The 13658-nt window shown below is 40.8% G+C and overlaps 1 long non-coding RNA gene across 1 annotated transcript in view; it reads right to left on the bottom strand.

Moving 5' to 3' along the window:
* The window catches only part of LOC140324893 (uncharacterized), a 25566-nt gene extending 15842 nt beyond the window's left edge, over positions 1 to 9724 (bottom strand). The window contains exon 1 of the long non-coding RNA XR_011919583.1: positions 9546 to 9724. This is a non-coding gene — a long non-coding RNA (uncharacterized lncRNA). The remainder of the gene's footprint in view (positions 1 to 9545) is intronic.
* Positions 9725 to 13658: the final 3934 nt, after the last annotated feature.

A 13658-nucleotide genomic window follows, 5' to 3' on the forward strand; every position in this document is an offset into this window, starting at 1 on the left:
ACCAATATGTGACAATGGCAATGCGGGGGTTAAGTAGGAGTTTGGTGTGGAAAACCATGCAGAAACCATGCAGACATTTGTACTCAATCCTTGTAGAAAAAAGGACACATTGATGAACAATTGATAAACAACCCAAACTGACATTAAAAAGCAGGTACTAAAACCATGCAGGTCCAACAAAATTGGTCAAGTATAGGGCTTTAGATTTATCCAAATTGATAGAGTATCCCAGAGACTGAGCCATACTGGGTAAAAAGATTCAGGATGGCTGGGAGGCTAGTCTTGGGTCAGTAATATAAAGTAATCGTCTCCAAATGCTGTTGATTTTACCTTCTTAGTACTTATTTGTATGGCAAGAAAATCTGAGGAAAATTAGAGAAGTCTCAGCAGTGGGTCTAAAGCCAGATTAAACAACAGTGGTGAAAGTGGGCATCCCTGGTGGGTACCTCTGCTCGTCTCCACTTGAGAAGACAGTGTACCGTTAATAAACAATTGTGTTTGTGGTGAGCTATAAAGATATTGGATAAAAGCTGAGAAATATTGGCCAAACGACCATTGAGCCAGCATTGCATGCAAAAGGGGCCATTCTACCTTATCAAAGGCCCTCTACATCTATACTTAACAGCATTGTTTTAGGAGAATTTGGGAAACATGCTGCAACTGTTGCTGCAACTGTTGCTGCAATGGCTGTGCAGATGCCTATAGTAGAATGTTTACCCCAAACGAAACCCAATTGGTGTTTGGTATGCTCAGAGGGCAAAAAGTTGTGAAGCCTGCTGGCCATTAACTTCGCCAAAATTTTAAAATCGCAATTCAAAAGCGATATCAGCCTATAGGACGAGACCAAAGTTGAGTCTCTATCTTCTATAGGTATAAGTATCATATGTGCCTCATTAAACTCTGGGAATGGAGATTGTTGTAAAGAATGGCGTTTTACAACTCGGTCAGAAGGGGTTTTACTTCATCTTGAAGTAGTTTATAAAATTCAGCTGCATAGCTGTCTGGGCCAGGGGTCTTATTATGATTGGCTACTAACTTTATAGTCTTCTGGACCTCTTCCAATAAAATTGGTTTGTTAAGGGCTTCCCTATCATCTGTTCCCAATTTAGGTAATCTAGCCTACTGGTTGTAGAGGTTGAGCTGAATATATTTGTCTGTAATAGTTCTCAAAAAATCCCTTGAGGAATTGTGAGCCGTACGGGCCATGGGACCAATTACCTTAAAAATATAGCGTATGGGCCCATTGGGTTTGGTCAGCTTTGCCAGCAATGAGCCCACTTTATTGCCCCATCTATAAAATGTATGCTTTTGATACCTAAGTTGTGTCTCTACTCTCGAGGCGATATACGTGTTAAAACAGGTAGTGGTCTCCTGCCATTTCAATTTTGCAGCCTGTGAGCCAGTACCTAAAAAAAAAAATATATATATATATATATATATATATATATATATATATATATATATATATATATACGCCCTGGTAACCTTACTCTGTAACTCTATGTATACCTTGAGATGGTCTCTATGGTTTAGTTTAGTATAGTCCATGAGATGACCGCCTTCAAAGTAGGCCAGAGCAGTATGGGTGTATCCCAATGCTCAAGATTGTCATCAAGACTATTGGCCCAGTGGGTTTTCACATAATTTTAAAAATCCAGAGATCCTATTAAAAATGTTGTGAATACCCATTGGAATGTCCTGTTTATGCACTGGGGAAGATTTGAAACCAAAGCTACAGGAGCATGATCGGAAATAGTAAAATCCGCCATTGATGCCTCAGGTAAAGAGAGATAAATAGAGGTAAAGAGATTCATCAATCAAAATATAATCAATTCTTGAAAAAGACATATGGGACATACGGTCTCCGGCCACTATTAAATTCATAAATAGAGCGTAATGAATACCTTTGCCCAAAAGTTCCAGCACTACCTCCGCACATCTACTTTCCTCATCCAATAGTGTGGAAATAATGGAGAAATAATGGAGGAATACTTAATAAGGAAGGTAACATAGGTGGTGGCAATCGTTTCCCCAATCAATGTGTCATGCAAAGTTGCAATGTCACCTGTTTTCCAATGAGTTTCCTGTAGAAACACAGTATCTGCTTTTTAAATGTCAGTACTTTTTTACATTTTGGGGACTATTTAGTCCAGCCACATTCCAAGATTTTAAGCGCAGTTTAGTCTGAGGGTTAGCCACTATGTGGGGGGAGAAGTACATTGGGGGTTGTCATGGTGGTGGCCAAAACAAAAGACAGCCAGGAGACCATCCTTTCTCAAAAAAAGCAATCCCAGCCAGTAGGAGTCGCTCAAATCCAACAACAAATCAGTAGTCATTCTGCACACGTATAACAAAATTACAAAATCTGTATCTCTTACCATAACAAACACCTGTGCATTAATCACGTAGACAACACATTTACTTATACTCCAGTTCCTCTGTTTTAAATTTGTAAACTCAAACCCCTGCCATCTATTTCCGGGTGAACTTTTAACAAAATTCTAACTAAAAGAAATCTAAAAGATAAAACACAGGTAAACAAGTTTGATTCTGATTTATATTATTCTTTCTATACGGGGCTTCCAACATGCCGAAATTGCAATTATTAGCCATGACATTAAACAAACAACAGGGGACTACAAAATGAAAACATCTAGTGTCCATCATATTGCTTACGTATCCTGGGAGTTGCAGTGGTAGTGATTAAGGGAATCCATAGCAAGTTGAGGGTCATCAAACAACTTGTTTTCTCCTTCCCAGAGAAACCAAAGTTTTAAGGTATATTAAAGCAAAAAGTGTTCCTTTTCCTGCGAGGAGGTGACAAACCGGTACAAACTCTTTGCGCCTTTGAGCTACTGATGGGGAGAAACCCTGAAATAATAAAAGCTTGTCTTTGCCCAATTTCATTGCTTCCGATATGCCGATAGCAGCGATTCCTTGTCCATTGCGTGGAAGAATTTTGCAATCACTGGCCCAGGCCTCCGGCTTTGTGCGAGGCGCCCCGGGTCTATCCGATTGACCCGTTCCAGAGACTGCAGGATTAGAGGTGTACGGTTGAGCGCCAATGGCATGCCAACCGAGATGTATTTAATTAGATCCAGCTCTGCTATGCATGCAGTATTGGAAGCAATGGTTGCCAGTGCTGTTTCAAATGTGGCCTGGAGGTTGGAGAACTTTTTGTAGCAGTATGGTGTGAGAAATGTCGCTGCTGCTGTGGGATTAGAAACTGATGAAGACATGGATGCCTCTAAGTCAGAGGTAGACACATCCTGTGTTGCCAAGGCATTAATTCAGGTGATGGTGGGGAAATTTTAATGGGGTTTAGGCATAGCACTACAGAAACCAACTCAAGCAGGTAGAAAAAACAAACAGGTTTCAATGACATGAAAGTGCAGCGCTTTAAGAGTCAGCTGGGTCTGATACAAAACACAGATGCAGAGTTCAATAACTATCAATTATAGCACTATAGGAACCAAGTAAGCCTAGTGCAGGACACAGATTTCAATAGCTTGCAGGAACAGCACTTAAGGATCAACTCCGTCTGGTACAGGATACAGGTGTAGATTTCAATTGCTTGCAGGCCCCACCTCATGCGAACCAACTCAACCTAGCAGAAGATACAGGTGCAGGTTTCAATAGCTTTGCAGGTACAGCACTATGGGATCTAGCTCAGCCTGGCGCAGAACATTGATACAGATTTCAATAACTTGTAGTCACAGTGGTGTAAAGGCCAAATCGGCCTGGTGCAGGATACAGATGCAAGTTTTAAAACCTTGCAGGCAAAGTGGTGTAAAGACCAAATTGGCCTGGAACGTGACACAGATGCAGGTTTCAGTAGCGTACAAGTACAGTATTATAGGATTGAATGCAATCTAGCAAAGGGCACAAAAGCAGGCTTCCCAGACTAGCGGGATCAGCAGACAAAGTAAGAAGTGAAAAGCTAGAGATTCCCATAAGAAGCATGTATAAACTCCCAGAGAATAACTAGGGTCTTCAGCAGCCACAGTGCACTTCAAGCAAGAGGAGAACCTCCAGCACTCAGCCCTGCAGCCGTGTCCCAGGGCTCCAAGAAAGACTCCTAGATAGTGTTCAGCCAGGTCCTCTGTCCTTCTGTAATGCAGTGGCTGTACTCTGTATGTTGCACACTGCAGCGGGGCAGGCGAGATAGCGTCTGCCACGTGGCCTGCAGTGTGTGCACGGGTCTCCTGCTCCCGGAGTGTGGCGGGCGGCAGTCTCCTCTCATTCGACTGCCACAGCAACTGCTTGGTCCCCAGGGAATGCAGGAAGCTCCTCCTTGCCTCGGAAGAGCCGACAATACTGGTGGAAAAAGCCAGTATAATTATCCCCGGGGAGCCGATGCACGACGCATCCGCTTCTCTCGTTCCACCTTCGGAAGTGTCCCTAAAGCCTTTTTTTTAACACAGTCACTTCAAAGTGCTCAGGGCTCAAAAGTAACTGGACAAATTAAAAAGCTGAAAATAAAATGTTCATTTCTAATACTTGGTGGAAAACCCTTTGCTGGCAATAACAGCTCGTAGTCTTGAACTCATGGACATCACCAGATGCTGGGTTTCCTCCTTTTTAATGCTCTGCCGGCCTTTACTGCAGCAGCTTTCAGTTGCTGTTTGTTTGTGGGCCTTTCTGTCCGAAGTCTAGTCTTCAACAAGTGAAATGCATGCTCAATTGGGTTCAGATTAGGTGGCCATTCAAGAATATTCCACTTCTTTGCTTTAATAAATTCCTGGGTTGTTTTGGCTGTATGTTTTGGGTCCATCTGTATTATGAAACACCTCCCAATCAATATGACTGCAAATAGATGGATTTGAGCAGACAGTATGTCTCAGAACACCTCAAAATTAATTCGGCTGCTTCTGTTCTGTGTCACATCATGGACAGACACTAGTGTTCTAGTGCCACTGGCAGCCATGTACGCCCAAGCCATCACACTGCCTCTGCCATGTTTTACAGATGATGAGCTATGCTTTGGATCATGAGCTGTTCCACACCTTCTCCATATTTTTTTGTTCTTTGTTTTTTTTTCCAGAACTGTACTGGCCTTTTTTAGATTTTTTTTTTAGCACCAATCTAGCCTTTCTATTCTTGAGGCTTAGGAGTGGCTTGCACCTTGCAGTGGACCCACTGTATTTACTTTCATGCAGCCTTCTTTTTATGGTAGAGTTGGATAACGATACACCTACCTCCTGGAGAGTGTTGTTCACTTGGCTGGCTGTTGTAAAGTGGTTTCTCTTCACCATGGAAATGATTCTGCCATCATCCACCACTGTTGTCTTCCGTGGACGTCCAGGTATTTTCGTGTTGCTGAGTTCACCAGTGCTTTGTTTCCTTCTCATGATGTACCAAAGTGTGGATTGTGCCACTTCTAATATTGTAGCATTTTCTTTGATGAGCTTTATCGGTTTTTGAAGCTTAAGGATGGCTTGTTTCAACAGCATGGAGAGCTCTGCATGTTGTCTGTTCACAGCAAAATCTTCCACATGCAAGCACCCCCTTTCTCAAATAAACTCCAGACCTTTTATTTGCTTAATTGATAATGACATAACAAAGGAATTGCCCACACCGGCCCATGAAATAGCCCTTGAGTCATTTGTCAATTACTTTTTTGAAAAAAAGGCTTTAGTTCCTCACCTTTGTATGCAAACTTTTTGTTCAACCCACTTGTGGTTGAACAAGTGGGTTGAGTTAAAGCTGAAAGTCAGCAGTTCAACTGCATCTGAGTTGTTTCATTTAAAATTAATTGTGGTAATGTACAAAACCAAAATTGGAAAAAGGTTGTCTCTGTCCAAATATTAATAGACCTAACTGTATATAAATGTATAATAATAGTGTGCGACCATGGGAGGACATTAGAGTGTCAGCTCCTCTGTACAGAGACTGATGGGACTGGCTCGGTGTTTTCTGAACAGCACTATGGTATATGTCAGAGCTATATACATGTATAATAATAGTGTGGGGGGAACATTAAAGTACCAGCTCCTCTGTACACAGACTGATGAGATTGCCTCAGTGTTCTCTGTACAGAACTGCGGTATATTTCAAAGTTTTATCAAATCAAAAGTGATATTATAAAAATCTATATTAAAAAAATCTTTGAATGTTTGCTAAGCATTTCTTTTATTTAAAGATCTGAAAATCTCAGATCTCTTTTCAACCTTTGTTGCTGCCTGAGGTTTCAATAAGCTGGAAATCTCTGCTGGAGAGGACATGAAAAGCGTTGAGCAATGGGGCTGACAAGAAACAAGGAGAAGGCTTACCACATATGACAAATTACCGTCACATGTCCACAGCCCTCTATGAAGAAGGATCAAATTATTTGCCACTTTTACCCCTTCTCCACCATGCAGTCTGGCTTGTGTCTGTGTCCATCATCCCTATAGAAAATTACTAATAATAAGAACATCAATTATATTTTATTAAGTACACAGTATGGTGTAATCATTATCTGTGTATACTCAGTATTATTATACGGTGTAAACGTTATCGGTGTATACTCTATATTATTATACGGTGTGATCATTATCGGTGTATACTCTGTATTAATATACCGTGTGATCATTATCAGTGTATACTCGGTATTATTATACGGCACGATCATTAACAGTGTATACTTAGTATTATTATACAAGGTGATCATTATCGGTGTTTACTCGGTATTACTATACGACATGAGGTCAACATCTCAATTTCATCAGATATTATTTTATATGGCCTTTGAAAGATTTGAAATCCACAACATACTACAGTTTTTCTCTAGCATTATTATTATTATTATTATTATTATTATTATTAAACAGGATTTATATAGCGCCAACATATTACGCAGCGCTGTACATTAAATAGCATGTCTAGTTTTTGTGATGCGCCTAATTATAAGTTGTGTAAATTTGTTAAATATAGCCTTAACATATTACAACATTTAAGGACAGTTTTTTCTTTTTTTTTTAAGGTTAGAGACTGCATTAACAGCGATTGATTTAATTTGTCATTATGCCTAGAAATTGCCTTAATGACCCATGATCCAGATAGTTCTTGTTGCATGTGTGATTCATTCACGACGAAAGCATAACATCAACAAATTACCACAAAGAATAAAAAGATATACAAATTATATTTTGGCTGTCCACTTGGTGACCAGGATAAATCATGGGCTCCACACATCATCTGTACCAATTGTTCTAACAGGCTGCGTGACTGGCTAAATCAGCATAAAGCGGCGATGCCATTTGCAATCAGGATGGTGTGGAGAGAACCGCAAGACCATCTAATCCACTGCTATTTTTGCCATGTCAACAAAAGCAGATTCTCAGTTAAAACTAAGCACCCCATCCCAACCTCGGTTCTGCAATTAGGCCTGTTCCCCATGATGATTCATTGCCAGTTTTGGTACCACCACACAGTGGACTTCCTACTATAGAAGGTGATGAGGAATGCGCTGGAGTTGTAGCCAGTTACAACCCGATTCATCTGATCCTGACTACTTGGCCGATGAAGATTCAGAGCCAGAGATCTTTACACAAGCAAAGCTGAATGATCTCTTTCATGACCTAAACCTCTCCAAACACAAAGCAGAACTTCTTGCTTTAAGGTCTAAACAGAAGCATTTGCTTGCAAAGGGTTTAACTGTAACTCACTACAGAAAACAAAATCTTACCTTGACAACGTTCTTCACTAGTGATGGCTCACGGTGCTGCTGTCATGATATAAATGCACTTTTTAACAGTTTGTCACAAGAACATGTTCCATCTGAATGGCGTATCTTCATTGATTCATATAAAGAAAGCTTGAAAGCAGTCTTATTGCATAATGGTAATTCCAAACCGAGTTTACTGATTGCCTAGTCCGTTAACCTAAAGGAGTCCTATGACAACATGAAGTTACTACTTGAAGCAATCCACTATAAAACACACCAGTGGAACATCTGTGGGGATCTAAAAGTCACTGGCTTGCTGATAGGAATGCAAGGAGGATTCACAAAATATTGCTTGTTTCCCATGCCTGTGGGACAGCCGATCTACGGGAGACCATTATGTCAAGCATGATTGGCTAATAGGAGATACCTATAAGCCCTGAACAAGCAGTGTTAAGTTTCTGCCTCTTGCTGATCCAGTTGAAATATTTCTTCCACCTCTCCATATAAAGTTAGGCTTCATGAATAACCTTGTAAAGGCCATGGGTAAAGAAAAACTCAATGGGTTTTCAGTACCTTGTTGAGAAGTTTGCAAACAGAAGCACTGCAAAAATGAAGGAAGGGATTTTTATAGGGTCACAGAACAAATCTGTTTTGAAGGATGCTGTTTTTAAACAATCTCTCGTCAGCTGAGCTAGAAGCTTGAGATGAATTCAAGTGGCTTGATTCATACCATACCTGGCTTGTCACGTGTCATTAAAAATACATTTCTTGCACTTACATCTGGAATTCTTACAGGAAAATCTTGGTATGGTGAGTGACGAACAAAGAGAAGGTTTCACCAGGACATTTAGTTAATGAAGCACCAATAGCAAGGTTTCTGGAATGAAAATATGAAGGCTGACTACTGCTGGATGCTGTACCGTGACAATCCAGACAAAGAGTACACAAGAAAATCACACTCCAAGCATTTCTGAAGAAACAATGGTACCTGAGTGACACTGTTCAGCAGATCTATACCACAGTGTGCCTTTTTTCACTTCACACTGAAGATGTATTGACATTCACTTCAATGGTGCTTAGTACAAAATACATGCACGTACAATACCTATATTAGTAGTCATAACTCAGGAACTGTACGTGTTAGGGAAAAACTGAAAACAGATCTGAAATCTGCTTTAGAAAAGTTTGTTGTGGTTTCTGATGATAATCAAAACTAATTTTTTGTTGACCTGTGTTATCCGTGTATACTCTGTATAAATATACAATGTGATCATCATCAGCGTATACGCTGTATTATTATAGGTTGTGATCATTATCAGTCTATACTGGGTATTATTATACAGTGTGATCATTATTCATGTATACTCTGTATTATTACACGGTGTGATCATTACTGGTGTATACTGGGTGTTATTATGAATTGTGATCATTACCCCTGTATACTGGGTATTATTATACGGTGTGATCATTGTCAGTGTAGGCTCAGAGAGCCACAAACGCAAAAGCCAATACCTGAAACACTTCTTAGGTGTACATGTGTGTTGAACAAGGAATTATGTGAATTATGTGTAATTATATATGTTCTTGCAACATAAAACTGTTTTTTTCATGTCATGGAAAAGATAGTTATGTACAGAGATTACACAGTAACTGTGAAATGAGAGAATGTAGCTAATCGAATCTATATGCGTTATTAAAATAATCCTGATGTCCTATGCAGAATCAGACTTCCGATTTAGATTCAATGCACTTGATTTAGTTTAGGACATATGGATTAAACCAAGCAGCAGACAATATTTATTTTTTTTTGTAATGCAGTGTTACCAGATGTATTGAAAACAGCCCAGAAACTCCACGTTCCTTATCCTACCTCCTTACTCTCTGTAATGACACCTACCTCATTGGGGCAGATCTCTTGCAGTCCACCACTCCTTAGTCAAGTCCCCCCATGAGGCTCCTAAATGTTGTATGGTGGGGAGCCACGCAGCTGGTCCTTGGGGCCTGCCGGCTATCAATATGGAAGTAGGCAACTGTATTTCCGGGTCCTCCTCTGCATAGTCAGTATTCCTGGTAGTGTTAGAGCTTTGAACAAGAAACTTTATTAACAAAACAACAGCATACACAGGATATTGCATCATGCCGAGTATACATAGCTAATTACTAGCACACTGCCATCTAGTGACACAGATGTGTATAGCATTTATAACTTCAATATAGTTGTTGCTTACAAAATACAAACCTGTATTCAAACAATCCCAAGATCAATATTAAAAAGGGCCACACCCAGAAAGCTTCATGAATAATCACTATTTACAATATACCATCACATTTGTTTAAATTTAATATCTCATTAAAGGAAGAAGAAGAAAAGATCTTTACGGTTTATCACTGACAGTGATCAGTAGACCTGTACCTTGCTGTTACCCTCTAGACAAAAAGCTTATCTACAATCTGAGAGTCTCAGATCTCTCCATTGGCCCCTTGACACATGGCCTTCCTTCTGGACCCACCAATATGTGTACAGGTGGGGCTCAGGGACAGGAATACAGAGGAGAAAGTGCAGTCTCTTTGAGTTGGTGCTCTATAATTATTTTACAATTACCCAGTGCAGCCAGAAAGTGGCGCTGTTGAGTCAGTTCTGTAGATCACAGCTGGATGAGTCAGAAGAAGGGCAAATCTCACCTCCCTGTCTGTGCATTATATCAGCGGTCGCCAACTGGTGGTTCACAAGAAAACATTGGTGGTCCGCGCCTCTGTCCGGTCAGGAGAAGGGACAACGCTGGGGGCATGCACCAGCCAGAGCCGTGGACCACATCTCTTAACAAATTTCAAAATACTTTAATGGGGGGGGGGGGCAGATTGTCCTAAAGAACACCTGTGATGGATCTACGATTGAAAGAACTGAAATATAATGAATGAAAGAGGTGGGACAGTGAGAAACAGGTTGCGCTGGTAGGGAATAGACAACCTCCAGCCAGGTAATGGGGCATCTCTATCGGAGTTCCTGCTTCTAGTCTACATTGAGAGATGCCCCAAATCCAGGAGAGGAGCCGATATAACTGTGCAGGACTGAGGGGAGGCCGGAGGGCAGATTTAGTGAAAGGGAGGATGGAGGGCAGATTTAGTGAAAGGGAGGATGGAGGCAGATTTAGAGAAATTAAGGATGGAGGGCAGATTTATTGTAAGGAGACCAGAGGGCAGATTTATTGAAACAGAGACCAGAGGGTAGATTTAAATGTTTATTTTTTTTAAAAAAAATTCCATGCAAATAATAAGAGAAGTGACATAAAAATTTGTTTACAAATGGGTAAATATTCCAAAAAATAAGAATAAACCAACCAAGGTTATAATCCTCACTGTGCAGGACCGAGCTACCAAACTGACTCTCATAATAAGATGTGGATCTGGTCTGGGGTCACACTGCCGGCCCAGTCCCAGTGATTACACGGGGAGATCAGCTTTATATTCAGAGGAGCTCCGATGTCAGTGTGACAGCCGCCTGCTCTGTATATAGGAGCTCTGTGCACTCCCTATATACAGAGCCCAGGGAACAGCTGTCACAGTGATAGGGGAGCTCCTCTGAATATAAAGCTGATCTCCCCGTGTAATCACTGGGACTGAGCCGTCAGTGTGACCCCAGACCAGACCCACATATTTTTAGGGGAAGATACACTGTATAAAATATAAACATCAATATATTCAAATTAAAACTTTAGCCCGTCATTAACCGATATTTATAACTAATTATTCCTTTCCTTTTCCCTTTACTCCTATTATTTATGTAATAGCATTATATCTACTATATAGTAAAGTATTTTGTTATATTCTAACAATACATCTGTCATTTTGTTAAAACAAAAAATATTAAAATCTTACATAATATATGAAAAGTGAAATATTGAAGAATTATGCTTTTTAATGGTAGAACAGATTTAGTACACCCCATCCCTTTGCTGGCAATGTTTATTTGTGTGTACGTGTCATGTGACACATGTGCAGTGCTCTGTATATGCGGTGTCCATTCCTTGTATCTATAAGATGCTGAGAATACAGCTGCATGTTAGAATAATGACATTAACCATCCATGCACTAACCTAATATTAGGTCTACAGTGATTATAAAGCAGGGAATCTGACATTCATTCTGAATTTCATTTTCTCTGGTGGGGAATCTCCTAAATTCATGTGTTTCAGTAATATGTTATTCATCAGGGAATTTTCCAGCGAATGTCAGATTGGAGAACGGTTGGTGTTGGAGAAATATAGGAGAGAGGGTGTATTACGCTGCACAAATTGCTGAGAATTTTCCCAATCCCATCTCTCCCCCTGTGATGTCACCAGACTCCTCTAAATTCTCACATCTCACACCCTCCTTTCCCAAATTATCCATTGGACCCATCCCCCTGACCAGTACTACCTGTGTAACCTCTCTTTATCCAATCTCACCTCACCTGATCTCTTCTTCTTACCCAACACCTGCCAGGTTCCTGAATCCTCCACCGCCCCCCCTACCCAACCTTCTCCTTCTCTACCTGCCCCATCTCACCCGTCTGACCCACATACCTACCCATGGAATGGGAGAACTCGTTTCCTAAAATTCTCCATTTTCTGGTTTTGTTAGTTCATTCTCACGTAACTTTCTGTTACTCCTGTGAGTTTGATAACTTCTTTCTGTTCATCATCCATCCTGTGTATAATTGCCAGTTTATTATTTCAGCTTTAACCCAGGATGGTCACTCAGCACCCTGGCTAGTAATATTCACCATGAAATTCCCACTGATTGAGAGAAATCTAGGGCATGAATCACCTTCAGATTTGTTACCAGGGGACCAAGGTCTGGAGTTTGGCTCTTTGGGGCAGGGTCCTCTCGTTCTTTGCTGTCCCTGTCTGTGTCTGTCTGTCATTTGTAACCCTTATTTAATGTACAGCACTCTGTAATATATTGGCGCTATATAAATCTGGTTTATTAATATTAATAATAATAATAATAATAATAATAATCCTTGACCAGGGTAACCCAAACTCTCTTAGCCCCGCACCTTTTACCTTTTCACAACCCAAACCCACCCCAACCCGCTTGCCAACAAACCCCCCCCATACACCTAACCCCCAATAATACACCGACACCACGTGTTGGACTTAAATTGGCTGGCAAACAGCTGTTTATTACAAACACTTTTTAAATAACCATTAAATATTAACATTAACCAATTACCTCCAATAAATAAAAATAACCAACATAAATAACTTAACATTATTAACAATATCCAAATTCACAGAAATCATCCTTATCTCAATTTGTGCAAAAGCGTAATACCTTCGTTGTTACTAACTCCATCTGATCTGATAAAGCAAGGTCTGTACCACCACCAGTTCACCTTCTTATCAACACCAAGCCCCTAGCCGCCCAGCATTACCTCAGGGGCCCACTAATATAATTAAATTACAGGGGAACTCTACCATAAGAGAATCCCCCCATATCAACGTTATCCATTTTTACCACAAGACCCTTGCCTTCTGCCCAACCGCCAACAGACCCGTACTCCAACCCCTACCACTTCCAAAGGGAAGACTGTTTCTTCTTACAAAGAGGCCTCCCACTTCCTACATGTCCCCTCCTAACACTTTCAAAGTGCCCACCCACCTGACTCCTAACCAATCCCCTCTCTCTATTCTACAATTATTAATCCCCTACTTCCTGGGATCCTAGCTGTGTACCTTGTCATGCCGGCCCTACGCTTATCTTTAAAGCTGCAGGCTTTCTGACCTGCACACAGGCAAGCGAAGAGGTGGGGTTCCCAAACTTTATCATTACAGAACGACAAAACCACAGACCGCTCACCTGAGAGCTGACCACACCTATCACACACCTGGTCAGGAGCAGGGCTGATGGGACTGGCTCAGCGTTCTCTGTACAGCACTGTGGTATATGTCAGAGCTATATAAATGTATAATAATAATGTGTGACTGTGGGGACATTAGAGTGTCAGCTCCTCTGTACAGAGACTGAT

The sequence above is a fragment of the Pyxicephalus adspersus genome, chromosome 2, assembly GCF_032062135.1.
Source record: "Pyxicephalus adspersus chromosome 2, UCB_Pads_2.0, whole genome shotgun sequence".
In the NCBI taxonomy this organism is placed as follows: domain Eukaryota; kingdom Metazoa; phylum Chordata; class Amphibia; order Anura; family Pyxicephalidae; genus Pyxicephalus; species Pyxicephalus adspersus.